This window comes from Mesoplodon mirus (assembly GCF_964341445.2).
Source record: "Mesoplodon mirus genome assembly, chromosome: 11".
In the NCBI taxonomy this organism is placed as follows: domain Eukaryota; kingdom Metazoa; phylum Chordata; class Mammalia; order Artiodactyla; family Ziphiidae; genus Mesoplodon; species Mesoplodon mirus.
In genome coordinates this window covers 57784592-57812214 of record NC_138987.1, presented here as the reverse complement: position 1 = coordinate 57812214, position 27623 = coordinate 57784592, and the positions used below count along the sequence as shown (strand labels likewise).

At 51.2% G+C, this 27623-nt stretch overlaps 1 protein-coding gene across 1 annotated transcript in view; it reads right to left on the bottom strand.

Moving 5' to 3' along the window:
• The window catches only part of ANKRD33 (ankyrin repeat domain 33), a 37183-nt gene that overhangs the window by 9270 nt on the left and 290 nt on the right, over positions 1–27623 (bottom strand). The gene's annotated exons all lie outside the window — the stretch shown is intronic.

The window sequence follows — 27623 nt, the reverse complement described above, 5'->3', positions numbered from 1 at the left end:
ACACTAGTTATCATTAATCTCATACTTGGCTATTTCCCTCACCTTGGTCCCTCTGTCTCCTGCATCTAACACAGTGCCCGCCACTCAGGAAATGTGAATTTCCTGAGGCTCTCCTCTGACCTGAAGAACCCCTCAGCACCATTGAGGAGTGACTGTACTAGAAGGATAGGAGCCTTTAACTTGTGCTGAGAGGCCCCCGGAGCATCTAGCTAGGTAAAGGGGATTTCACATTTTGCTTTTCAAATTCTCTTCCTGCAAGCCTTGAGAAGCGTCTGCCAGTTCAGTACACACCACCCACCAGCCTGTGCAAGGGTCCTGTTTCTGCAAGGCCACTCTCAGCCAGCAGGTGGCAGCCCTGTGCAGGGATTGGGAGAGCATCCCCACCCCACAGAGTGGAGGCTATAGCAGAGGGTTCTGGGGTCAGGTGCAGGTGCAGGGTCTTGGCAGGACTAGTGCACAGGGGGAGAGTGGTGGAGTTTGATTTGTGGCGCAAACCACAAAGGACAGGAGAATTATTTCTGTAGGTCATCATTAGTCAACTTGTCAGGGTACCCAGAAGTTTCATGAGTTTTCTTTTACATTCCATCTGCAGCGATGCCCATTTGGAGGTGCCCCGTCCAGGCCTTGGTCCTCGGGAGACCTCTGTGTCCCTCCCCAACCCCTGCTCAGTTCCTCAGCCTGGGTCTTGACCCTTCCTGTGTATGTCTTTGCTGATAGAGATGATTGTGGCAGTGGGGGAGTGGAGGTTGCTGGTTAATGTGTCAAATAATGGATAACATCATGGGTGATACAGGTAACTTTCTGTCAGGTACATTTCCTTCTGGAGTCTCCGTGTGGCAGCCTTAAGGATTAACAGTGAAGGAATTGTGCAGGTTATCCTCCTTTTGATCTCTGAGCTGCTGGGGTCTGACAGGAGTTTACCAGAATGCTCTTTTCTTGCCACTCCAGTTTCTCTTCAGCCTAGTTCTCTTCACTGCCTTCTGTCTGTCTTCCTTCTGTCTGGCTTCACTTTTTCTCCATCTTTTCAGTTTTTGATCTTTCTCATCTTACTGTCTGGATCTTTCCATCTTTTTACCCCTCTAACTCTCTCTCTTAAGCCCTGATAATATGCATTGTTTGGAGCACCAGCTTGATTCTCTATCTTGCTCTCTGACTGTCATGCCATATCTCCAGCCATCTAATCCTCTGGGCTGGGGTTTGCAGGACTCTTGACATGTGGAATTCAATCAGAAAAAAAGGGGGAGTTTGGGGGAGAGCACAGTGGCAAATCTGCAGATAAAGAGCTCAGAAAACGCTTGGGTCCAGTTTGGAGCACAGACCAGTCACCTGTCAGGAGCCAAGTGTCCTCTCATCTCATCCTCTTCCTTTCTTCCAGGATCTTTTTCCAGCATGAACCCCCCTATTCCTACCCTACAGGTCTGGTAGCAGGTACAGTTGGGGCCAGAGGTCAGTAGGGAAATGGCCCAACCCAGCTTAAGGACCAGGAATGGTACCCAGCAGGGTAGGGCGGAGAATGGAGGAGATGGCCTCTGACCCCAGCTCTGGCCCCTTCTGGGGGTCCTGTGTGACCTGCCATAGGTCACGCCCCCTCCTCCCCAACCACGATCTACATCACAAAACCCACAGCTCGTAACTCAATGCCAACCAGGGAAGCCTGGGATTGATTTAGGGCCCCCTCTGACCAGTCCACCCTCACTAGACTGTGGCCCTGGGGGTGGGGGTGGGGATGAGGGTCATGGGTGAAGTTCAGGCAGGGGGGTCCTGCCCACCACTACATCATACCTGTTGCACTCTTAGTGGACTTTTGGGGGGAGGGGTCCAGGCACAGGAGTTCAAGTTTCTCACTGACCAGCCCATTCTTGCTGGCTCAGCTCAGGACCATGCTGAAGGAGCAGCATCCATGGCTTAGTAGGTGTTCAGGGTCAGCATCCTCAGGATTCAGGCCCCAGACATTTAACAAAGCAAAGAGAGCCTCCTTACGCACCGAGAGAGCAGATAGGTCCTAAGTAAGCCCCTCCACCCATCACCACCAACCTCAGTTATACTGAGCTTCTCAGGGCTCATCTTCCCAGCCTGGGGTTCCACAGTCCACCACCAATTACATATATGTTTCACCTGGTGCATTTCTTGTTGTTCACTTCCATCCATCCACTATTCCTTTCTGGAGATATCACTAAAGAATCTCCTCCATTTGTCTCCTCCAAAAGTTTGTTTCAAACTTTTTTGACCATCACCCACAGTAAATACATCTACCTTCAGCCCCAGGACACATGAAAATACATATAACTAAAAGCAAAATTTTATAAAACTATATGATGCACTGAGATGTTTTCTTTTTCTATATGATGCACTGATGTTTTCTTTTTTTTTAATTAATTTATTTATTTTTGGCTGTGTTGGGTCTTCATTGCTGTGCACGGGCTTTCTCTAGTTGCCGTGAGCGGGGGCTACTCTTTGTTGCGGTGCGAGGGCTTCTCATTGCGGTGGCTTCTCTTGCTGCAGAGCACGGGCTCTAGGTGCGTGGGCTTCAGTAGTTGTGGCACGCTCCAATGTTTTCTACTCCATTTTATTTTGTTGTAAGAAAAGATGTTTTAAAAATAATTTTACAAACAACTAAGGTGCTGACACTGACAGTTTATAAGTAACCTGTTACGTTTTTACACCTTCACAAGTTGTAAAGCCCATTTTACAAAGAGGAAAATCCACATCATCTTCATAAAAGCCAGTGAGAAGGTAAGGCAGGGTTCTTTCATTGACCCATTTTATAGATGAAGAAACATAGACTCTGAGAGGTTAATGGACCTGCTTGAGATCACCCAGCTGGTGAGTGGCAGGGATGGGCTTCCAAGCCAGGTCTTTTCCGTGCTGGTTTGTGGTCCCCTGTACCCTGTGGCTTCCCTTCCTCTCCGCCTCAACCCTCCCAATTGATACCATTATCTCTTTGCAGTTTGAAGGCCATCCCTTCTGGGGGGAAGATGGAGGGCCAGAACATCTGGGTAATTCTGTTTTCCATGTCATCTGTTAGACTTGCACCATCTGCCGATTCTACTCTCAGCCCCGACCCTCTCTCCCTGAGAGGCCGGAGTTGGGGAAGAGGCTGTTTTCTGGGGTCTGGACTCAGAATACCCACAGAACGCTCACTTTTCTGCTCAGAACCAACAGCAGTGGACTAGAATCACAGGGGCGCAAGGGAGTGGAACGAAATGGGGGAAAGGACTTTCTGACGTCAGAGGGATAAAACAGTAGGAGTCCCCCACCACTCTCAGGGTCTTGTCTTCACGCCCCTCACACCTCCACCTTGGTGAGGCTCCAGAGCTGCTGGGAGGATGAACTGATCCCAGCAGCCAGAGCCCTGCCAGCTGCTCGTGGTGAAGGCAAAGGAAGTCCATCTTACAGGGAGCTGGGGCAGATTTATGGGGCCTCGGGTGTGGCCGGCTGTTACTCAGCCTCTGACTTTTTAGTTCCCCAGCCTCCTCCCCCACCCCATCTCCTCCCCAAGAAGGCCTTTGTGCAGGACAATGAAGAATCTATAAATTCCGGGGGACAGGGATGTCGGGGGAGGGGAGACTTCAGCTCAGCATAGATAGCAAAGGGGGGCCTCCATGGACCTGCTGCATCTCATCTGATCCACGCTGGAGCTCAGAGAGAATGGTGGGCCAAGCCTTTCCACTGCTTCTGACAGATGAAGAAACAGGCTCAGAGGCAGAGGGTGTCTCTAGTCCCTGCTCCGTTCACTCTATCTTTGAGTTTGGGTGTCAATACATCACGGTATTTCTTTTCCCTCTCTTACTCATCCCCTGGTCATTCCCTCAAGCCAGACATTCACTCAACAAACATGTGTATTCACTCAACAAACACTCATTGAGTACTAACTGTGCCAGGCCGAGGACCCGAGGCAGACCCTGGCCCGCCCTGGAGGAGCACACAACAGAGGGCTGTGACTTAGAGGGGCCAAAAGTGTAGCTCTAACCCCAGTTTTTCAGGCTGGCAACCTGTACCCTGATCTCTTTCCTCAGCAAGTCCTCTGCAGCTGATGAAGTATTTCCACAAGCAATTCTTTTTTGGGGGGATTGAAGTATAGTTGATTTACAATGTTGTATTAGTTTCAGGCATACAGCAAAGTGATTCAGTTATACATACATATATATCTTTTCTTTTTCTTTTCAGATACTTTTCCCTTATAGGTTAGGGCTTTTTTTGTGTGTGCGGTACGTGGGCCTCTCACTGTTGTGGCCTCTCCCGTTGCGGAGCATAGGCTCCGGACGCGCAGGCTCAGCGGCCATGGCTCACGGGCCCAGCCGCTCCGCGGCACGTGGGATCTTCCCAGACCGAGGCACGAACCGTGTCCCCTGCATCGGCAGGTGGACCCTCAACCACTGCACCACCAGGGAAGCCCCTAGGGCATTTTTTAATGTAATCCTGCCCAGGGCTCTGGGAGTTAGGTATTGTGTATGCCTCCCCCCACACTTCGTTAATATGGCCCTGAGAAGGTAAGTGGTTGCCCTCTGGTGGAGGGCAGAACACCAGGACCCAGGCCCTTGCCTCTGCATCACAGCTGCACCTCTGAATGCTGTGGGGACCCAGAGCAAGGGCACAGGCTGTGACCTAAACGTCCTCTTCTACTCACTTGCCCAAACTAGCCCTGTGCCCCCATGCTGACCCTTCCCTGGTGTTCTGTTCTCCTGTTCTGTTCCACCTTGCTGCGGTAGTTATTAAATGCCCCAGCTTCAACCGTATATTACTCATCTCACGCATCTATTGTATGATGAAAATTAATGAATCCAATGCTGATGATGCGTGTGTATGTTTGCTGAACGATCACACATCGTGTGTGTCCTGTGTGTCTCTACTTGTAAACTGAGGATGTTAGTATGTACTTTGTCATACAAATTAAATTAATTAAGCCATGTAGAGCACCTAATGCCTGGCACATAGTAAATGCTCAGTAAGTGTTGGCTGCTAAGATTACCGTGACTGGAAACCACAGGCCTGCCCACGTATATGAGGCATTTGGGTGAACACAGCGGTTTGCAGCTGGCCCCCCCAGGGAGTAGGCTCCTTAGAGTGACCAGATGGACTAGTGTCCAGTTCATTTCCCAGGACTCCCTCATTCCTGAAATGTATGGAAATAGTGAGCACCTTCTAGGTTTGTGCTGGGCATCATGCTAGCAGAGAACGAGAAAGACACCTGAATTCATGAAGCTGACATTCTAGTAAGTGAAACGGACCACAAACCAAGTGAATGAAGAAGATAGTTACAGAAAGTGGTAAGTCCTGTGGAAGACACAGATGAGGTTAAGTGACACAGTACATCAGGCAGATGGGTGTGGGGCTGCTTCAGTATTGTGGTCAGGGCTGATGGGGAGGTGACATACCTGTGAAGGAGCTGGGCAGAGCGTTCCAGGCAAAGGGACCTGCAAGGCCAAGGCCAGAGGTGGGGAAAAGCTTGTCTAGTTCAAGGAACAGAAAGGTAGCCAGGGTGAGCAGTGCCTAGGCAGAGGGGGGAATGCTGGAGGAGACATCGGCATAGGCAGGGGCCAGGGTGAGAAGTTGGGGCTCTCTTCCAGAGGAAGCCATGGAGGTTGTTTAGCAGGGAGTGACATGCTCTGATTTGTTTTCTGATTGGTATTTTTAACGCCCCCCTGGCAGCTGTATGAGTTGACTGTTGGGGAACCAGGAGAGCAGACAGAAGCCTCTGAAGCTGTGCGAGGAAGGAGGAGTAATAGGGGCTTGCACACTGGAGAGGTTGGGGGCGGGGTCTGATCCAAGATAGAGCTTAGAGACAGAAAGGCCGAATTTTGCTAATGCGCTGGACAAGGGAAGGATGGGAGAGGAATTCGGGAAGAGAGAAAGGGCCAGGGAAGCCCAGTTTGTAGAGCTGTGTCCTGGGTCTTCAGAGCCCTCTTGTTCTCTCTGGCCCTGCCCCTGCCGCTGCTCCACACAGGCCACCTCGAGCCATCTGCGCTCCCGCACACAGTCCGCTGCCCTAAAGCACGGGCAGCCCAGGCCTGCTCCTTCCATCCCTCAGTGAGAAAAGGTGCCCCTTTCCCTCCTCCAGAGTCAACTCCTGCCAAGGCCCGAGCTTGGATTTCGGACCCCATTCTAAACTCCCAGCCCCTGTTTAGATCACAACCTGCACAACCGTACAGCTTCCCTCTCCCCAGCCTGAACCCCTGCCCGGACCTGAACACCCTAGGAGCTCTGAGACCTACAGGCGCGGGGCTTGGAGGGACAACCGGCCTGAACCGACTCGGGCTGGGAGCGGGAAGGGAGGGCTTGGCCTTTCCTAAGGGAATATCCCAGCCCCGCTCCCGGGGGAAGGAAGTCCCCTCCCGGACCTGCGCCCCTCACCCCGCTCGCGGCCCAGTCGGCTCCAGGCCGCAGAGGCCGCCGCCCCTCCCGCCCTCGAAAGCTTGCGAGGCCGATCTTCCGGCCTCAGGCTAAGGGCGGGGGAGGGTCCGAGCGGTAATTGCTGCCATCTGCTCCCTCCTCCTCCCCCTCCCCCAAGCCTGGGGGAGGGGCTGAGGTGTACCGAACGCCTCCCTCTTACGCGCACCCCCGGCTCGGGAGGGGAGGGCGGGAGCTCAGGGGTGACCCGTGAACCCGCCTTGGGGCGAATGCTGGGGGCTACCGAGAGCGCCCCGACCCGCCTCTCTTTGGCTGCGGACGGGGATTCCCCTGCTGGAGTCACACAGCTTTACAAGGCACAGAATCCCAGTGTTCAGGTTCTGCTCCTGGTGGGGTCGAGACTTGTGAAGCATCCTGGGGGTTGTCCCTCCTCAACCCGCTGACGCACGCATTGGTCCGTGGTCAAGTCTTGCTTTGAGATATTAACGCATCAATCTCTGAACAGGACGGCTGTGACTAGTGTGGGTGGGAGGGGAGGGTGAGGAACCCAGGGGAGGGCCTGGAACCCCCTGGAAGAGGCAGGGTGGAGGAGACAGAACTTGGCTCTCAGACGCCTCCCTCAGGCTGGGCCGAAATTCTCCTCCAGGTACTCCGCAAGGGTGAGGCATCTTGAATACGTTCCTTCCCCGCTCAGAGCCGTTTCCTCCTCTGTAAAACGGGGATACCCCAGTATCTACTTCTTGGGTGATTCCACAGAGGGCTAGTTGCTAGTCTTGGGGAGACCAGGAGCATCAGGCCCGCCCCTGGTCTTGGGGAGCCCCCGGGGCAGGGGGGGTGATGACAGGGGTTGACTGGGTCCTGTGGAAGGTGCTGTGACAGCTGGGGACCCTGAGGAAGCAGAGACTCCGCTGGGGAAGAGGGGGGTGGGCTAGGGACAGGAGGCCAGGGAACAGATGATGCGAGCAGCCTCACTGGTTTCAAGCCCATCTCCTGGGGTCTCTGCAACATCAGCTTCAAGCGGTGAGGATGTTGTCCTCTCCATCCCTGTACTGATGGCAGCTCTGGGGGCATTGGGGGTGCTCACAGGGCAGAGTACCCCACTGCCCTGGCGCAAGGAACCACTGCCCAAATGCTTACACATCTTCACACACACCCTCAGGGGTCTAAACAATCCCCCAGGAGCAGAAGCATAGGTGATCCTGAGTGAGATTAGGTTCCCATATATATCAAGCCCTCACCCACCTTCTCATATCAAGGTCCCTGGGTGACACAGGTGTCCTTCCTGCCAAGATCCTCGGACCTTGCAGCACAGAACGCCTGCTGCCTCCCCTCCTGCAACCTTGCCAACTCCAACAAACCTGTGTTTGCCACTGAGGCCAGTTCCAGAGGGGCGGAGCTACAACCCCTCCCCCCAACCATCCCCATCACCCACCTGATGGCCTGATTCCTCAACACAGGTGAGCCTTGGGGATGCTCAGCAGGCCTGCTCCCAGCCCTGGAGGGGCTGTCACTATAGGGTGGGGATGCAGTGTGAGATGTTCTGGAATCTTAGGGACCACTGGACAACCTGAAGGTATTGCCTGCCAGAGGCGTCAGGAGGCTTCTGGGTTTGGGCTGGAAGGAGAAATAGAAGTTCATGGGGCAGGAAGAACAGCATGTATATTCAATATTCTGTGATAAACCAAAATGGAAAAGAATTTTTAAAAAGAATGTAGGGGACTTCCCCAGTGGTCCAGTGGTTAAGAATCCGCCTGCCAACGCACGGGACATGGGTTTGATCCCTGGTCCGGGAAGACCCCACATGCCTTGGGGCAGCTAAGCCCATGTAGGACAACTACTGAGCCTGCGCTCTAGAGCCCCTGAGCCACAACTGCTGAAGCCCGCGCGCCTAGAGCCCGTGCTCTGCAACAATGAGAAGCCCGCGCACCACAACGGAGAGTAGCCCCTGCTCACCGCAACTAGAGAAAGCCCATGTGCAGCAACGAAGACCCAGCACACCGCCCCCCCCCCAAAAAAAGAATGTAGGGACTTCCCTGGTGGTTGAGACTCTGAGCTTCCACGGCAGGGGACGCAGGTTCCATCCCTAGTCCGGGAACTAAGATCCCACATTCCATAGGCCAAAAAAAAAAGAATGTCTATATGTGTATATGAGTCACTTTGCTGTACAGCAGAGATGGGCACAACATTGTAAATCAACTATACTTCAAAAAATGTAAAAAGTTAGAAATTAAAAAAAAGAACAGCATGTGCAAAGACTTGGGACTGTGAAGGTAGTGATGTGTCTGGAGCAGGAGTGTTGAAGGGGAGGAGCTGACTGGGATAAGGAGCAGAGAGGTGTGTGAAGGAGGCTGAAGAGACACATACCTTAGACTTGGGTTTGTTGTAGCAAACTGAAGTGTCAGCACAGGGAGGGACAGAAAGGAACATAAGATGCTGGAAGGAGTGAAACTGACAGGAAGTAAGATATAAAGGTCAGTGCCAGCCCAGTGATTAAAAAGACCATTCGTTCATCTGGGCCTCAGACCTGGGAGACAATAGGGACTGGTGGGGACTGTGGTGCTCACGTCAGCCCCAGGGATCCCTTCTGGAAGACCAGTTGCTACTCAGCTCTGGCCAGTTGTTGCCATGCCAGCCTGTGAGCTTAGTATTGTCAGCTACTTTCAAGAAAAATTACAAGTGTAGATTTTTATGTGTTGCCTCCTGGTTTTTAAATGTTGACAACTATTTTTTAAATCTTTAAAATGGTGTGTGTGTCTAAAACAGACATAGCACAGATATATCTGAGGATGCAAACATACTAGAAGGCTGTTGGAAGTTTTGTAAGAGAGAAATGATCTGAATAACAGGCCTGGGTTTTAGAACGCCCACTCAGGGGCATTATGGAGGAAAGGCCTGGTCAGTGAGGGCAGTTGCAAGTGTCAGGACCAGAGGGGCTGAGGCCTGAACAAAAGCAGCTAACCTGGAGAGGAGAGAAGGCCCCAGGCACAGTGTAGGGGTCTTCAGGGATTAGCCTTCCCTGGGGTGTTATAAGTCATCTATCCCTTTGTCCCCTTTGACACTGCAAAAACATCATCTAGTGGGTGGGGAGGCCTATTTGGAGTGGGATGCCCCAGAAAATCCCCAAGGTTGCACTTTAGCAGGCCACCTGGAAGAACTGGGTAAGATATTCCAAACAGCCCCAAGAGGGAGGGGGCTGTGTTGGGGGAGGGGCTCAGGAATCCGCCTGGCCTTCAGGAAGACCCCAGCCGGCCCTAATGGGAACCACACGTGGGGTGAGCTGGAATCCTGGATTGCCTGTGACGTCTGGCTTTGGAATCAGACACTTGGCTCGGGTCACTCCTGACCTGCTGAAGTCAGGCCTCCCAGCCCCAGCTCCCTTCGTAATCGTTGCCAGACATATTCTGCCCCAGCTCTGAGGCCTGCCTGGGTCCTGAAGAGGAGGTGCTTCTCAGCTTCCCCCCACCCCCATTTCCTGCTAGGAGAACACCTAAGTTCTGGGGGACTAGGGGTTCTCAGACTAGAATCCTAGGCTTCCTGCTGGGCCAAGGGTTGATGATCTCAGAGTAGCAGAACAAGAAGTTCTTCCCAGGGCTTCCCTGGTGGCGCAGTGGTTGAGAGTCCGCCTGCCAATGCAGGGGACATGGGTTCATGCCCCGGTCCGGGAAGATCCCACATGCCGCGGAGCGGCTGGGCCCGTGAGCCATGGCTGCTGAGCCTGAGCGTCCAGAGCCTGTGCTCCGCAACAGCAGAGGCCACAACAGTGAGAGGCCCACATACCGCAAAAAAAAAAAAAAAAAAGAAGTCCTTCCCAGTGTCCCCCCCAAACAGCATGCCCTGAACTTCACACACCTCCTGGTGCCCTGAGCTGCTTCTGGCCTTGTAGTAACTGGTGCCCTTGGCCTCCATCCCTCCCCTGTAGCATCTATGAGGCGCTCTGTGGCTCTGGCAGTCACAGCCTCTGCCATGCCCCACAGGGTTAATTTCCTGCAGGACCTCAGGCGCCAGGATCAAGGAGCAGTCCAAAGGGCAGGGGAAGAAGAGCCTTGTGAACAGGTGGTTTGCTGCTGAGGATTCTCTGTAAAACCGGGGAGGGGAACAGGTTTCTCCTAGTGTATTTCCTGGTGCTCTCTCTCCCCACTAACTCAAACACCTCCAGGCCCAGGGACTGGAGCTGTGTCACATGATATTTCAATACAACATGGAGGGTCTAGGAAAATTCCCAGTCCTTATTTGAGTGGCTCACTCCAGCCTTTGGGCCATGGCTGTCATCACACCTGCTAAACCCTCTTCATAACCCTGCAACTATAGTGTGTCTGTATGTGTGGGTGGGTGAGTAGGGATGCACTTCCTGCTCAATCCAGGACCCTCCCAATGACCCCCTACAGGCCCTCAGCCCCAGCCCCCTCCTCCTGGGTACCCTCCTTGAGAACTTCCAGGCAGCCTGCTCAGCATCAGGCCAGGGGCCCAGGCACTCCGACAGGCTGCATTCCTGGGGGAAGGGGAGAGGAGAGAGGAGGACTGCACAGAGCCCCCTCCTCCGTTCCGGCACAGACCAGGCTGCCCAGCCTGGAGCTCTCTCCAGCCTGCTGAAGATGGCCAGAGTAGCGCCAGCAAAGCCCCTGGCAAAGGCAGCAGGACCAGGCACATAGGGGCCCCTCCTGGTCTCTGCTAAGGATGAAGTCATCTGTGCCTTGGAGCTATTCTACTCCTGAGGGGACCTAAGGTTCCAGCATTAATAATGACCCACAGTAGGCACTGACTGGGTGAGAGGTCCATGGGGTGAGGTGCCCAGGCATGGAGGGGATGCAGGGCAGAGGAATAGGGTAGCCCCTCGGCATAACTTAACACCACACTCCTGCAGGGCAGCTCAATCTCCCAGGAGTCTCTAGAGAGGGTTTAGGGACTTCCAGAGAGAAATCAGGTCCAACAGGATGGAAATCAGGCAGCAGTTGTAGGATATGAGAGAGTACTGGGGAGGAAAAGGGAGCCTCCTCCGGAGCTGGTAGATTCGGGTGGTCCCTCCAACCCAATCCATCCCCATCCCCCAGCCTGGTTTCGGGAAGCTCTCCCGATGAATATTTAATAGCTCAGCGCTGGGCCTGATTGAATTTTAATGCTGGCGACCCGAGCCCGGAGCCGAGTCCAGGCAATTAGTCAGGAGCCATTAACGCTGACGGAGCTGATTTATGGGTGGGACCGACCTGTGGGGGGCGGGGGGTGGGGGTGGGGTGGGATGGAGTGCTGGAGCCCAAGCGGCGGGAAGCCCGGGATTGGGTGGACAAAGTCCCCGGCGTCAGCCAATCCCTACGGCTATCTTGGCTTGCTTTGCATCTCATTTGCATAGCTCTCCCCGTGGGCAAACCTGGGCGATGGGGAAACCCAAGGGTAGGGGCGACGGGCTGGGAGCGGGACCCAGGTTTGTCCCTCATCCTGAGACCTGACTAGCATTTATGGCGAGGGAAATGTCTCTGTTTTGCACGTGGGATTCCATTGGACAGTCCCATTGTTCAAAGGACCTGCCCCCAAATCTTGGTAGGGCCCAGTTCTGGGGGAAAATTCCAAAGGAGGAGGAGGGGAGCAGAGAGGAGGGTGGACCTGGGAACTCTGGGCAAAGATGCTGGGTCTCAGGACCTAACAAAGGACTCTGGGTTAAAACAGACAGGAGCCTTAAGGAGCCCTTACTGTGTGCCAGGCTCTGGGACTCCATGCGTTCCACGGCGTTTCCACCTCCCTGATCCACCTCCCCTACCGGTTCCCAGTCCCTACTTCGCCTCTCAGATGGAGGTTCTGCGCTGATGGGGATGAGGGTTGTGGGTTTTCATGGTGCTGGATTATGCCTCCGAGGCCTGGGAATGAATCCAAGGGGCTCTTGGAGGAGATGGCCCTCCTCCCCTCCCTACTCCTCATCCCCCTGACCTGTGTGAATGAGCTGGGACTCAGCCTGGAGTGCTCTATTGAACTATGCCCGACCCCTTAAATCATAGGTCAAGGATTTAGCTGGCCTGTCTGCTGCCACTCTGGCAGGTGGCCTCCTCCTTACCAGCCCCCCACCCCTGTCTAAGCTTTCAACCACTGGAGATGTGGTGGAGAGCCAGCGTCCTTCCCCATGGGTCCAGGCCTTATCTGAGCTGGAGTGGTCTTTACCGAGGGAGGGGCAATGGAAGGGAGTGGATAAAACTCTGGGCTGAGAAGCCAGTCCCTACAGGGAGGCTTGTGGAGGGGTTGGCAGGGAAGGGGGAGGTATTAGTCAGGGAAGGCTTCCTGGAAGAGGGAGGGCAGAGTAGAGCCTGGAAGGAAGGGAGGCATGGGTCAAAGAAAAAGAAAAGGAGAGGAAATCTTCTGCAAGGGAACACCCTGTTTGAATCAGGAGAAGGTGAAGTGTAAGCTCAAAACTCTCCATCCCTTTCAGCAGTAACTCAGTGTGAGGCTGCCTGCCAAGGCAGATGAGGCAGGGTGTGAAGGGATGACAAAAATTGGTGTCACTATTTAATGAGCACCTACTATGTGCTAGGCACTATGCTGAGCACTTTAAATACACAGTTTCATCTAATCTTTAGAGCAACCTAATGAGGTAGTATTCTAGTATCCTTAGAATTCCCATTTTACAGATGAGGACACTGAGGCTCCGAGAGAAGCGGTAACTTGTCCAAGATCACATAGCTACTTGGTGGCAGAGCCCTTGCTCTTGTCCACCCCTCCATACTGCTCACAGTCATCTCAAATTCAACTTATACTCTTCTTTTTACTTTCCAAATCTCCTCCTCCTCCCATGTTTCTTATCTCCCTTTACCAGCATCTACCTAGTGATAAAAACAGATACTGCAGGTAATCTTTGCCAAAATCCTGAGAAACAATCCCATTTACATTGTCACCCAAGCCTGAGACCTTGGTGTCATCAATCATTTACTGTTCCAGGATCTGCTTCCTAAAGATTTCTGAATTCTATTCCCACCTCTCCTGCTTGGTTCAGGCCCAGGTAATCCTCATGAGGGCCAGGTGAGGTAACACAAGAGCCTTATGGAGCCCTTACTATGTGCCAGGCACTGTGCTAAGAGCTTTCCTGCATTTTCTCTTAATTAATCCTCACCAGAAGTCTGAGAGTAGGTCCTTTGATTGCTAGGTCACTATGTTACAAATGGGGTGTAGAAGGTCAGGAAAACGGCGGGAAGAAACCCTCAGTTGTACTGGGCTCACTATGATGGTGGGGTGGGGAGCAGACCCCACCAGATCAGATGGAGCTCCCAAGTCTCTTGCCCTTTTCAGCTGTTCCTTGAAGCCCACAGTTTCCCACGCTGGATCTGTGTCCTGATCTCTGGGTGCCTCCCCCCACTTTGACAAGAGGAATTGGGTTTCAAGTTAACAGAAGACCCAACTTAAAAATGCCCTAAACAGCAAGGATGTTTACTTATCATGTTGCAAAACAAGACATAATAGGTGGGAGTGTTGGTTAATTCAGTGACTCAACAGTGTTGTCAAGGACCAAGGAAGGACCCAGTGTTCCTTCCTTCCTTCCTTGTTTGTTTCTTTTTTCTTTATTTCTTTTGTCAACTTTACTGAAATATAATTTACATGCAGTAGAATGCACAGATTTTAAAAGTACAGTGTGATGAGTTTGGACAAATGTATGCCTAGTAGCCACCATTCCAATCAAGATATGGAACATTGACATCATGCCAGAAAGTCCTCTTGTGACCACATGTGGTCAGTCCCTCCCTCATCCCCACTGGTAACCACTGATCTGATTTCTACCTCCATAGGTCAGTCTTGCATGTTCTAGACCTTTCTATGAATGGAATCATATTATATATACTCTTTTGTGCCTGACCCTTTTGCTTCAGACAGTGTTTTTGAGATTCATCCAAATAGTTGTATGTATCGGTAGTTCATTTTGATTACTGAGTAGGATTCCATTCTATGAATATTCCACCATATTGCATTCTCTTTTTTCTGCCATCTGTATCATGTTGGTTTTTGTCCTTGTACCCTAACTTCTCCTAAAGTCACAAGATGGCTCCGCAGTTCCAGATATCACATGCAGACAACATTCAGAAGCTAAGAAAAGGTGTTTCTCCTTTGGCCTCTGAAAAGTCTTTCCAGAAGTCTCCCAAAGAACATCCCCTCATGTGTCATAGGCCAAAATCATATTACACATCCAATCTTAAACCAAACACTAGTAGAGAGTATGGAATTCCCACAGGTGTCTCAGACTAATCCAGATTCACCCCTGGGACGGGGGAGGGGCTCAGCCTCTCCTGAAGAACTGGCAGTCTGGTCTCTGAACAAAATCAAGGTTCTGTTAGCAAGAAAGGTGGGGAGGGGCAAAGATTGTTGGTCAATAACCAGTAGTGACTGCTTTATCTGCTTCTTCAATGTTAACAATTCAGGTTTTCCATTTGCAGCGACATGGATGGACCTAAAGATTGTCATACTGAGTGAAGTCAAACAAAGACAAATATTATACGATATCGCTTATACGTGGAATCTCACAAAGGGGTACAAATGAACTTATCTACAAAATAGAAATAGAGTTACAGATGTAGAAAACAAACTTATGGTTACCAGGGGGGAAGTGGGGGGAGGGATAAATTAGGAGACTGAAATTGACATATACACACTACTGTATAAAAAATAGATAACTAATAAGGACCTACTGTATAGCACCGGGACTCTACTCAGTACTCTGTAATGGCCTATATGGGAAAAGAATCTAGGAAAGAGTGGATATGTGTAGATGTATAACTGATTCACTTTGCTGTACACCTGAAACTAACACAACATTGTAAATCAACTATACTCCAATAGAATTTTTCTTAAAAATGCATCCATGTTGCATGTATCAATTGTTTGCTTTTATTGCTGAGTATTGTTCCATGGAATGGATGTACTACAGCCTGTTTAACCATTAACCTTTGAGGAACATCTGGGTCTTTTCCAGTTTTGGGTTTTACAAATAAAAAGCTGCCATAAATATTCATGTAAAAAAATATTCATGTAAAAAAGAAAAATATTTTTGTGTGACCGTTAAGTCTTCTTTTTCTGGAATAAATGTCTATGAATGAAAACAAAACAAAACAATTCGGGTTTTGTTCAGGGATCCACCTCTCAAGGAAAGTAACCCGTGTCCACCCGGGAGTAAATCTTGATGCATCTACATCAATTCTAGTAATCCTGCCCCCTGACCAGGGCTTGGTTTAAGCATGAGGACTGTGGACAGATTGCAGCACCTAACATCCATTCTCCTGTCTTTTTCCTTAATAATAAAGAGTCGAGCTTCCCTGGTGGTGCAGTGGTTGAGAATCTGCCTGCTAATGCAGGGGACACGGGTTCGAGCCCTGGTCTGGGAGGATCCCACATGCCGCGGAGCAACTAGACCTGTGAGCCACAACTACTGAGCCTGCGCGTCTGGAGCCTGTGCTCCACAACAAGAGAGGCTGCGATAATGAGAGGCCCATGCACCGCGATAAAGAGTGGCCCCGCTTGCCACAACTCGAGAAAGCCCTCACACAAGAAACGAAGACCCAACACAGCAAAAATAAATAAATTAATTAATAAACTCTTACCCCCAATATCTAAAAAAAAAAAAACTATTAAAAAAATAAAAAGAGTCACATTTTATTTAGGGTGACAAAGTGCTCTGCTGAAAAATGTTTCTAGATTTTCTTGCAGCTAGATATGGCCATGTGACCAAGTTCTGACCAACAAGATGTAAACAGAAATGCTCGTGGAACATCTGAGAAGGTTGCTGACTCTGCTGAGGAACAAACGTTGGCCCTTTGTTTTGCTACTTCTGGTCTACAACGTGGATCTGATGGCTGGAATTCCAGCAGCTATTTTGGAACATGAGGTGAATTTGAGAGTGAAATCACGTAAGCTAGGTGGTGGGTCTCCAATGATACTGAAACTATGGAGCCGGCACACCAGCACCACCTATTTTCAGACTTCTTTTATGTGAGAAAGAATAAACTTCAATCTAGTTTAAATCACTCTGAGTTTTGCCAACATATGCAACTGACAAACACAGGCAGTAACAATTTCCCGTCAATGAGGCAAGAGGGAAAATCTTCTGGATGTCTCTGGGAAAGGTTTCTTTGTTCTCAAAAGGAGGCACTTGAGGGGAATAGTTGGGCCCACATGGGATGATTAGAATTGCATTCAGGCATTTTGTGATTTGAGGGGAACCATCCAGGGACACAGCAGATATGCTGAGGGTGTTAGATGTGAAGATGGAAGGAACCTGGGTCCCTGAAGAAGGTGTTGAGTCTCTGCGTTAACTCTGGAGCCACCATTTCTCATTCTTATGTAAGATATTGTATTTGATGAATTCTGAAATGCACATTTGGTCACATGATAACATTTCTGAAATCAGTAAACATCTTACCATCAACAGCACCTTAACCTGCTGTCAGCCAGACAGCAGATGTGCTTAGCTGTCCTTGCTGCACATGTACACATTTTGGTGGTTTTCCTGGTGTCATGACAGGACAACAGCAACCCCATGATGTTTCACTCCACAAACCATGTAAGGATTCTTTGAGTCCTGACTGATATCTAGAAATTTTTATCAACTATCTGACAAGATCATCTGCCAGCATCGAAACTTCCAGAATGGATGTCAGTGGCTTAGAGGGAAACCCCAAGGGTAATAGTGGATGTGGTTGGCAACCACCAAAATGGTCCCCAATGGTCCTCACCTTCTGCTAGTCACACCCTATGTAGCCCCTTCCCACATCATTCTGGGCTGGTCTTTGTGACCAGTAGCATACGGAAGAAATCATGATACTATGTGACTTCCAGTATTAGGTTATAAAAAGACTGTGGCTTCTGTGTTGAAAGATTGTGCTCTCTCTTGGATTGTTTATTGGGGAAGCCAGCTGCCATGTCATGAAGACAGTCAGGCGGCCTATAGAGAGGCCCACGTGGTGGAGAACTGAGGTATCGGCCAACAGTCACCTAAGAACTGAGGTCTGCCAACACCCACATGCCTGAGTTGGGAAGTGGATTCTGCTGCCCACAGCTTGAGTGCTAGCTCATGAGAGACCCTGACCCAGAAACACCAGCTAAACCGCTCCCAGATTCCAGATCCATAGAAACTATAACATGATAAATGTTTGTTGCTTTAAGCTTCTAAGATTTGGGGTAATTTTTTACAGAGCAATAGATAATTAATTCAGTAGTGCAGTCTTTTAAGAAATGCTGTCTCACCAATCCTTAAATTGGCCCCGATGGTGAGTCCATGTGGAAAAACATTGACAGCTCAAAGCTGAAAACTGATTCCAAGAATCAGACTCTGAATATGATAAACTTAAAGAAATTCTTAAGCAATTTATTTCACCTATGTTTTCCTTGCTATATAGGTGCAAGAGTAATTTATGTTTAAAAGTATATTTCAGGGGCTTCCCTGGTGGCACAGTGGTTAAGAATCCACCTGCCAATGCAGGGGACATGGGTTCAAGCCCTGGTCCCGGAAGATCCCACGTGCTGCGGAGCAACTAAGCCCACACGCCACAACTACTGAAGACTGCGTGTCTACAGCCCATGCTCTGCAACAAGAGAAGCCACCGCAATGAGAAGCCCGCGCAAGGCAACGAAGAGCAAGCCCCCACTTGCTGCAACTAGAGAAAGCCCACGTGTAGCATCAAAGACCCAATGCAACCAAAAATAAATAAATAAATTTATTTTTTTTAATGTATATTTCAGACTTCCCTGGTGGTCCAGTGCATAAAACTCCATGCTCCCAATGCAGAGGGTCCGGGTTTGATCCCTGGTTGGGGAACTAGATCCCGCATGCATGCCGCAACTAAGGAGTCTGAATGCCACAACTAAAGATCCCGCATGCCGCAAATAAGACCCAGTGCAGCCAAAGTAAATAAGTAAATAAATAATAAAAGAAATAAATATTTTAAAAAGTATATTTCCATCTAAGTCCAAAAGGACTCGTTTTAATAAACGTAACATAAAAATTCCAAGTGATAAGAAATCATTATGTCAGTTTAATTGGCAGTGCTTTTTCTTTCTAATAGTACATAAAGTAACAGTGCTTCGTTTTTTTTGTTGTTTTTTTTTAACTTTATTTTCTTTATTTATTTTATTTTACTTTTTTGGCTGCATTGGGTCCTCGTTGCTGCGCACGGGCTTTCTCTAGTTGTGGTGAGCGGGGGCTACGCTTCATTGTGGTGCGCGGGCTTCTCATTGCGGTGGCTTCTCTTGTTGCGGAGCACAGGCTCTAGACGCACAGGCTTCAGTAGCTGTGGCACGCGGGCTCAATAGTTGTGGCTCGCGGGCTCTAGGGCGCAGGCTCAGTAGTTGTGATGCACGGGCGTCGTTGCTCTGCGGCATGTGGGATCTTCCCGGACCAGGGATCAAACCCGTATCCCCTGCATTGGCAGGCGGATTCTTAACCACTGCGCCACCAGGGAAGCCCAACAGTGCTTCTTAATATCAGTGGCATCTAGGGCTTCCCTGGCGGTGCAGTGGTTAAGAATCTGCCTGCTAATGCAAGGGACATGGGTTTGAGCCCTGGGCCAGGAAGATCCCACATGCCGCGGAGCAACTAAGCCTGTGCGCCACAACTACTGAGCCTGCACTCTAGAGCCTGCGAGCCACAACTACTGAGCCCGTGTGCAACAACTACTGAAGCCTGCACACCTAGAGCCCGTGCTCCACAACAAGAGAAGCCACGACAATGAGAAGCCCGCACACAGCAAGGAAGAGTCGCCCCTGCTCACCGCAACCAGAGAAAGCCAGTGCACAGCAGCAAAGAGCCAACACAGCCAAAAGTAAATAAATAAATAAATTTATTTATTTTTTAAAAAATCAGTGGCGGGCCTCCCTGGTGGCGCAGTGGTTGGGAGTCCGCCTACCGATGCGGGGGATGCGGGTTCGTGCCCCGGTCTGGGAGGATCCCATGTGCCGCGGAGCGGCTGGGCCCGTGAGCCATGGCCGCTGAGCCTGTGCGTCCGGAGCCTGTGCTCCGCGGCGGGAGAGGCCACAACAGTGAGAGGCCCGTGTACGGCAAAAAAAAAAAAAAAAAAAAAAAAAAATCAGTGGCATCTAAATTGGATGAAATATGATCATACGTTCTCCTTATTGTACAAGCCGTTTTGAGGCGAGTTTTCTGGTACTTGTAGCAGAGAATTTTTGTTTGTTTGTTTGTGTTTTTTTTTAACATCTTTTTTGGAGTATAATTGTTTTACAATGGTGTGTTAGTTTCTGCTTTATAACAAAGTGAATCAGCTATATGTAAACATATATCCCCATATCTCCTCCCTCTTGCGTCTCCCTCCCACCCTCCCTATCCCACCCCTCTAGGTGGTCACAAAGCACCGAGCTGATCTCCCTGTGCTATGTGGCTGCTTCCCACTAGCTATCTATTTTACATTTGGTAGTGTATATATGTCCATGCCACTCTCTCACTTTGTCCCAGCTGACCCTTCCCCCTCCCTGTGTCCTCAAGTCCATTCTCTATGACCCCTGTCCCTAGGTTCTTCCTAACCTTTTTTTTTTTTTTTAGATTCCATATATATGTGTTAGCATACGGTATTTGTTTTTCTCTTCCTGACTTACTTCACTCTGTATGACAGACTCTAGGTCCATCAACCTCACTACAAATAACTCAGTTTTGTTTCTTTTTATGACAACAGAGAATTTTAATTCATGGGTATTGGATAGGGTTGAGGAGGAGGTGAGTAAGGAGAAGCAGAGAACAAGTGTGTGAGGGAGAGTAGAGGAAGTTGGGCAGGGGTCTGTGGCAAACAGCTCAAAAATATTTATGGGAAACCCATGTTGCTTACTGCTCAAGTGTGTTAGTCCTAAGCCTCCAATGCGTTATTAAGGGCCTGGAATCCTGTCACCCATGGTGTGTAGCAATTGCTGGCTGCATTGGAAATGCTTGCAGTTCCCAAACAAAAGTGGAGACGTGTGACCTGACACAGGAGTTTTCCTGTATTTTAAATTTTATTTGCCCCCAAAAGCCTTTACAGTTTTACAGCTTTATGGCTTTATGGCAAGGGCAAGGGCAAGTGGAAACATGCCGGACAGAGGCTTTCCTGGGACATCCATGGCCCCTCATCTCCCAGAGGTGTGGCCAGTTGTTGGGAAAATGTTCAGGGGCCAAAATCTCAACTAGGCAAGAGAGGGGACTGGGGCTAGGGATCCAGTTAGCTTTAGAGGTAAGTGTGAATCACTATTCATAGATTTTGATGACTCAGCCATTTGTTTCATGAGCATCTTCTCATCCTTCCTCAGGAAAGCCCCGTGAGGGCTGGGCGTCTATCATCAATCTACTTTACAGATGGGGAAGCTGAGGCGGGAATGTTAAATTTACAGGGTAAAGGGCAAACCAAGAGTTGAACTCCGGCAGTCTGGCTCCAGAGCCTGTGCCTGTCTTAGCCACTACCTTATGGCATTTTAGATGCGTGGGGAACTTAGCAGTCGCTGAATCCAAGGCCCTGATTTTACAGTTGAGGAAGCAGGGATTTTACAGAGAGAGCAGGACTTGCCCAAGATCCACAGGGAAGGGGTGGCTGGGCGGGACTCGGGCTGGGGCGTCCCGGATAACAGTTGGTGAAAGAAGGGAGCGGGGGAGGGGGGGTGTAGGCACGAGGAAGCACTGCCCCCTCCCCACCCCGTCCCCAGTGCAAAGCGCCCCTTCTTTCCAATTTGGGAACGGGTTCAACTTGGTGCGGGGGTGGCAGGGGCTGGCCTCGGGAAGCCACCCGGCCTCCTTCATTCTCGGGATTCCCTGAGGCAGCCATTGTCCCGGGAGGAATGTTCGGCCAGCAGCCCCGAGGGGGGCGGGGCCTCTCTCCGTGCCCCAGACAAGCTTTGTGCTTTGTGCTCTCCACCCAGGGCCCCTACTGGCCTTCACCAGCCAGGACTTCCGAGCATTTTTCAGGGCTTCCAGGCCAGGTCGCTTAAGGAGGAAGCTATTGGGAAAGGCGTGGGCCTTGGGAGATGCACTGGCCCCTGAAACGCCAGTCTGGGAGGGCTGCCTGGAGGAAATGTGAGGGCACCGCCCAGAGGCCTGGGGTAGTGGCTCCTCAAAGCTAAAAATATGCATTCCCAGCCTCTCATTACTAGTATTTTTATATGCACAAAGGTGTGTGTTACAAGTCAGTTCATCAAGCTTTTATTTCTGGAAAAAAAAAATCTAAAAGAAAGGAAATTTGTTATTCTTGCATGTCCATATGATGGAATATTAAACTGTCATTAAAAGTTGTGTGGTATAGATAAACAACAAGGATTTACTGTATAACACAGGGAACTATATTCAATATCTTGTAATAAACTATAGGGCTTCCCTGGTGGCACAGTCGTTAAGAATCCGCCTGCCAATGCAGGGGACATGGGTTCAATCCCTGGTCCAGGAAGATCCCACACGCCATGGAGCAACTAAGCCCGAGCGCCACAACTACTGAGCCCATGCACCACAACTACTGAAACTTGCTCGCCCAGAGCCCATGCTCTGCAACAGAAGCCACTGCAATGAGAAGCCCACACACTGCAATGAAGGGAAGCCCCCCGCTCGCTGCAGCTAGAGAAAGCCGGTGCACAGCAACGAAGACCCAACACAGCCAAAAATAAATAAATAAATAAATAAATATTTTAAAAAGCTATAATGGAAAAGAATCAGAAAAAGGGAATATATATATATACGCATAACTGAATCACTCTGCTGTACAAACAATATCGTAAATAAACCAGACTTTAATAAAAAAAATTATGTGGTTTAAGTATATTTATAGACAAGAAAAGATACTCAAAATACTTGCCTATTGAGAAAAGCAGATTACAAGATAGTGTGGCAATCTCTCACTATCTCAACATCTAGAAAACTACCTGTCTTACTCCAAAGTCTCACCGGTGGTTATCTCTGGGTGGTGGGATTAAGGGTGTTGGATTAAAAAATTTTTTTTTGCTTTGTGCTTCTCTATATTTTCTAATTTTTAGTTACTTTAAAAAGGTGTTTTATTTGTGTAACAAAAGTATTACGTGTGTGTGGACTCTAACTGCCTGCTGCTTGGGCTGGGTGTCCCCCACAGGAGAAGTTTCTCCAACTCTCAGAGGGTAGGCAGGGACAGCTGTTCAGGCATCAGAAAAATGAGCGGTGACCATCAGACAGGCAACGTGCCTGAGCCCGGTAATAATAGCAACGACTCACTTAGCATTTCACAAAGTGCTTCCACACACACAGTCTTATTGAATTCCACCACAACCCTCTCAGGACACATCACTCACCTTTTCCAGCTGAGGACCCAGGCTCCAGCAGCTAAGTGCTCCTCCGCTGCCCGCCCGGAGTGACAGCAGGTAAGTAGCTGGATTGATTGCACCCAGGGTCTCCCATCTTCAACCACTGCACCCCACTGCCTCCCCACTCATGTCCATTGCAGTATCTTACATTATCCACCTGTCCCTCTCCTCCTCTGTGAGTTTCTCTATGGAGCACTAGGGTCTTACTCAAGTCTCTATTCCCAGTACCTAGTATACGTAGGCATCAGTACATGCTATTGAATTAATGAATGAATGAATGAACAAATATTCAAACCTGGAGCCCTGGTGAAGCAGGTCTTGGTAGTTCCCAAACCTGTTCTTTGTAGCCTGTGTCCTTTTCTATTTGCTGCATTGTCTGTATTTATTTCCCTTTTGTCCTTTAATGTATTAATTGCAAAGTCTTTTGGAAAATAGCTGACAGCGAGAGTTGTTGTGGGAACAGCTCTCTGTCTGGATCTGAACCAAAGCTTTAAAAAGGCTCCCAATACCCACTACACACCGGTAACTGGAGGCAACCACCCTGGAGGCCAAGGGCACAGAGGAGAAGCTCTTAGTCAGCTCTTCTCCCTGCCTGGGGGAAGGGTTTCTATCCAGGACCAATGCTTGGAAAGGATGGGGCTCCACATATTGAGTGCACACCCTTCCAGACCCCAGACCCAGAGAGGTGGAGGTTCAAGAGTGGGCTGTGGTTACAGAGGCTGGGCCAATCAGGGAAGGCTTCCTGGAGGAGAGACCTGGGAGGCTGGTTTAAGGGGAGGAGGCCAGGCCAGAGTGGAGAAAAGCAGGGAACATGCCTGGGCAGTTGGGCGCTGGATGATTTAAGTACAACCAGATGTGCTGGGAATCTCCTGTCAGGCCCAGCCCCAGTGAGGGCAGTGGGGGTGGGGAGATCTCTGAGCCACTTGGATTTTCAGTTCCTCCTTCTTCTTTGGGTTGTAAGCTTTAGGGACGGGAGAAGCTCAGTGGGGTTCCAGAGGAGCTGGCATGTGAGAGAGTAAGCCAGGCAGGCTCGAGTGCAGTCTTCCGCCTTTGGATAGGGTGTAGAATGGGAAGGGCTCTTCTAGGAAGCAGGGTATTGGGCTCAACCCCTGGAACCTAGAAAAAAGGATTAGGAGAGCTCTGGGGTAGGATCTACCAGCTCTGCTGAGGGTAGGGGATAGCTAGGGAAGCATTACAGAAGAGGACATATCTGAGTTGGGGTTCTGAAGGATAAATGATACTCCAGGGAGAGAGACTCTGCAGTATGAAAATGGTGTGGGTGCTTAGTGAGAGGTTCTGTGGTGCTGTATTATAAAGGCGCGTGGTGGGATGACAGCTCAGTTTGGGGTGCTGGCCCAAAGGCTGTGATGCAGGACGGGGGTAGGATGGGTGTGCTTCTGCTCACAGACCAAATGGCAGAGCCAGAGAAGGTATGAGGATTTTGGAAGTGGGTCCCAAGGTCCCCAAGCCCCTGGGGGAAAGGAGGGGACTGACAGCCAGCCCCAGCACCTCCTCCCAAGTCTTAGGTGGTCTGGCACAGAGCTGTGTCTGCCCAGAGGGAGGGATGCTTTTTCTCATTCTCACGGAGGCTCTTACATGCCCCTGGCCGGCTGTGGGGCGGGGATTGGACCCAGACACATCCTTTAGCTCACTGGGAAGGCAAAGCTGGTATAAGCACACAAACTGTAAGAGAGTAAGGGCATGAGCAGGGTTGGGGAGGCACTGGGAACTGGGTCTTCAAGTCCAAACAGCCAGAAAGAGAAGGGTTAGGGCTTCCACTTGTAGGGGGAGCAGCCTGAGCCCAGGGTGAGTGGGAGGTGTGGCAGCCAGCTGGGTGTGGTGTGCTCTGGGCACGCACCCCAGTCGCCCAGCCTGGACACATTTCCTTCCTTTCCTGCTTCTTAATGACTCCTGAGTGGCTGATCCAGAGGACTACAAAGAGAGGTCTCCCCACCCTTTCCTCTTCCTCCCTTCCATTTCTTTCTCCCTTCCTCCCCCCACCCCCATCCTTCCCCAAGGCCCTTTTCTTTCCTTCCTCCTCACCCCACCTGCTCCTCCCTCCCTCCCTCTCTGGCTTTCACATCTTCCCTAACTCTCCCCTCTCCCTTCAAAACCCGCAAAGCTGATTCTCCCTGGGCCAGCTGGGTTATTTTCCTTGATGTTTTCGGAAAGGCCTTGTTGCAAGCCTCTGGACCAGGAAGGTCACAACACACACCCCTGCACACATACCCATGCCCCCCTCCCCACCCCCCATGCTCAGGCACTCAGCAGCACACCCAAGCACAGCACCTGCCCCCACCTTGGATGTGGTACAAGCAAAAGGGCTGGGAAAGAATGGAGGGCCCTCAGCAGAAGCTGAGCAGAGCGTTACTGCCGTCACTACCACTATTATTATCCAATCCATTGCCAGGCACTTGACCTAGGCCGGGATGATCATGAGACCTGCCAGCACCCTGTCCTCAGCAGGGGGCTCTTAGGGCACAGATCTGTTGACTGGGGACAGCCAGGAGAGGAGTCAGCAGGGAGTCCTCAGAGAACAGACCCCCAAGGCCCCGCCCAGACATGATGAAGGGCCATTTGCCAGGACTGAGTATTTGTCAGCCCAGGAGGCTGGATGATGTATTAACAGGACTTTAATGAGCTTGGGTTGGGGAGCCACACTTCATTGCCTGAGCCTGGTGGGCAGAGGGGTGAAGAGACCAACCTCACCCCCATTTGCTAACTAAACACTTTAAGTCAACCTATGCCTGTTTGCCCATCAGAAACAATTGAGCACCTCCGAGATGCAGCACCTTCCCACGTGAAGTCCAGCAAAGGCCTCTCAGCATGCTGACCTGCCTTACTATCTTACTGGAAAGGCCTTCCTGAGGTCTAATCTTGTCTTTCATAGTGGAGGGACCTGGTGGGTGAAGGAGAACCCGATCCCTACTCCAGGGGAGCACCTTATCAACTCCTTTCTCCACCCTCACCCCTGTCATCCACCCCACCCTGGAGCCTGGGGGAGCATGGCTCCCAGTGACACCTAGCCACAATGCCCTGGCAATGCTGGGCTTGGCCTCCAGGCACTAGTCCTGCTGGTTGGCGTCACTCAGCTCATGCGGACACTGGCCTCTCCCTTAGCTCCTACCCTTGACCCTTGGGGAGCCTGACAGATAGGGTAGAAAGAGTACAGTGGATTCTAGATCCAGCTTTGCTGTGTGACCCCAAGCACGTCTCTTCTCTCTGGTCCTTAGATACCCCATCAGTAAAGAAATACTCAACAAATTACTTCCCCCTCTGTTGTCCCGGGATTGTCCCTTCAGCTAGGGGTTCAGCCCTCCTAGGGTGGCAGCTGTGGCTCCCTTTATCCTGCCTTTCTGATTTTGAAGCCACGGGTTGCCCTACCATTCTGACCCTGTGCCAGGGTGTGGTCCTAGGACCGTGGCATAGAGAGGAAGAGAGGGTTCTGGGGTTGGAGAAGATCCTGACCTTGGTGAATTCCAGAAACTGCCTGGGTGCTAGTCTTGTTTCCATATGTGGGTTGGGAAAAATATGGGAGCCTCCCCCTTTCCCTGAGTGGCACCTATAGGGGTACCCTGGGAGATCAGAACCCAGAGCTTCCAGAGGGGGCCAGTGAGACCCCAGAGACTCCAGAGGAACCATCACTAGGAGAAGGGAAGGGGAGAGTTTGCAGTGTTTCTGCAAAACACTGAGAAGAGAGCACTACCGGGCAGTTGGGGGTGAGAGCACAAGGGCAACCTTGTCTGACTAGTACTCAAGAGAGTCTGAGCAGCACCCAAAAGAAAACAAAAAACAAAAGCCACACCTCAGAAGAGAGGACCCTCAGACACTGCCCTTGCATAGGAACACAGAAGGTCTTGGGACCTTCTGGGTGCTCAACATCTCCTCTGGGAAATGTATCTGTAACTTCCAACCTAAGCTCAGACCCCTCTCCTCCTGGGGCAAAGTGGGTTCTGCTGCGGGCTGCTCGCCCTGCAGATTTCCTTTCCCGTCTGGATCACCGCTGAAGACTTGCGTCAGTGTGTCTGACAGAATTCTGTCTACCCTTGTACCGGGAGCTCCACCGGGAGAGGGATGTGCCTTTGGGACTTTCTCGGGTGTCCCCAGCGCCTAGCCCAATGCCCAGGCACAGAGTAGACGCTCGATATGTATCTGCTGAATGAATGCACCAATCAATGAACGCCTTTGGACACCTCCAAGCCGATCACAGGTCTGGGATTCATCCTGTTGGCCCAGTGTGAATGCTGCCTTCTTGGGGAAGCCCTCCAGGGAAGCCCACGGTTTAGACGTCATATCGCAATCTCCACTGCCCATCTCCAGGGCTCTCGGTCCTCCCCCGAACCCACCCCACTCGGAGTGGCATTAGTGCAGGGCGGTGGACTTGCTGGGCTGTGTGTGTCCCACCCTCTGCATCCCGGGCAGGCGCAGCCAACTGTTCACCTGGGGGCGGAGGGGCGGCGGAGAATGAAAGAGTGAGTCTACCAGGCTTAGGCTGAGAGGCCGAGGCAGTCCAGGGAGTGGGGGGTCGAAAGCGGCTAGCGGACGGGGCGGGCCGGGCCGGCTGTCTTCCCCTTTGCCCTTCGACCCAGGAAGCCGCTCACACCCGGCGGACACGCTCGGCCGCCCTATTGCTCAGTCCCGGCCCCCCCTCCTCGGTGACTGCTCCTCACCCTGCTCGGCCTCCACCCCCACCCCAACTTCCCGCTCCAACGGCCCGGGAGAGGCGGGAGCGGGCCTGAGAGTGGCGCAATGACACTCCACACCAAGGGTCATTTGCTCTTTTTCCCCCTCTGTGGCTAATTTATTTTAGAGCCTGGGGAGGAGAGGGGCGGGGCGGGGCCGGGCGGGTAGAGAGGAGGGGCCGGGCGAGCCCAGGGGAGGTGGGGGCGGGGCGGGGGCGAGGAGGGGGCGGGGAAGCAGCCGTGGTGGAGAGGGCCGGGGAAGGGGCGGGAGTTGGGGGGAAGGGAGGGGCACGAGGGGAGGGGAGGAGCAGGGAAAGGGGAGGGGAGCAAAGGCCTGCGAGGGAG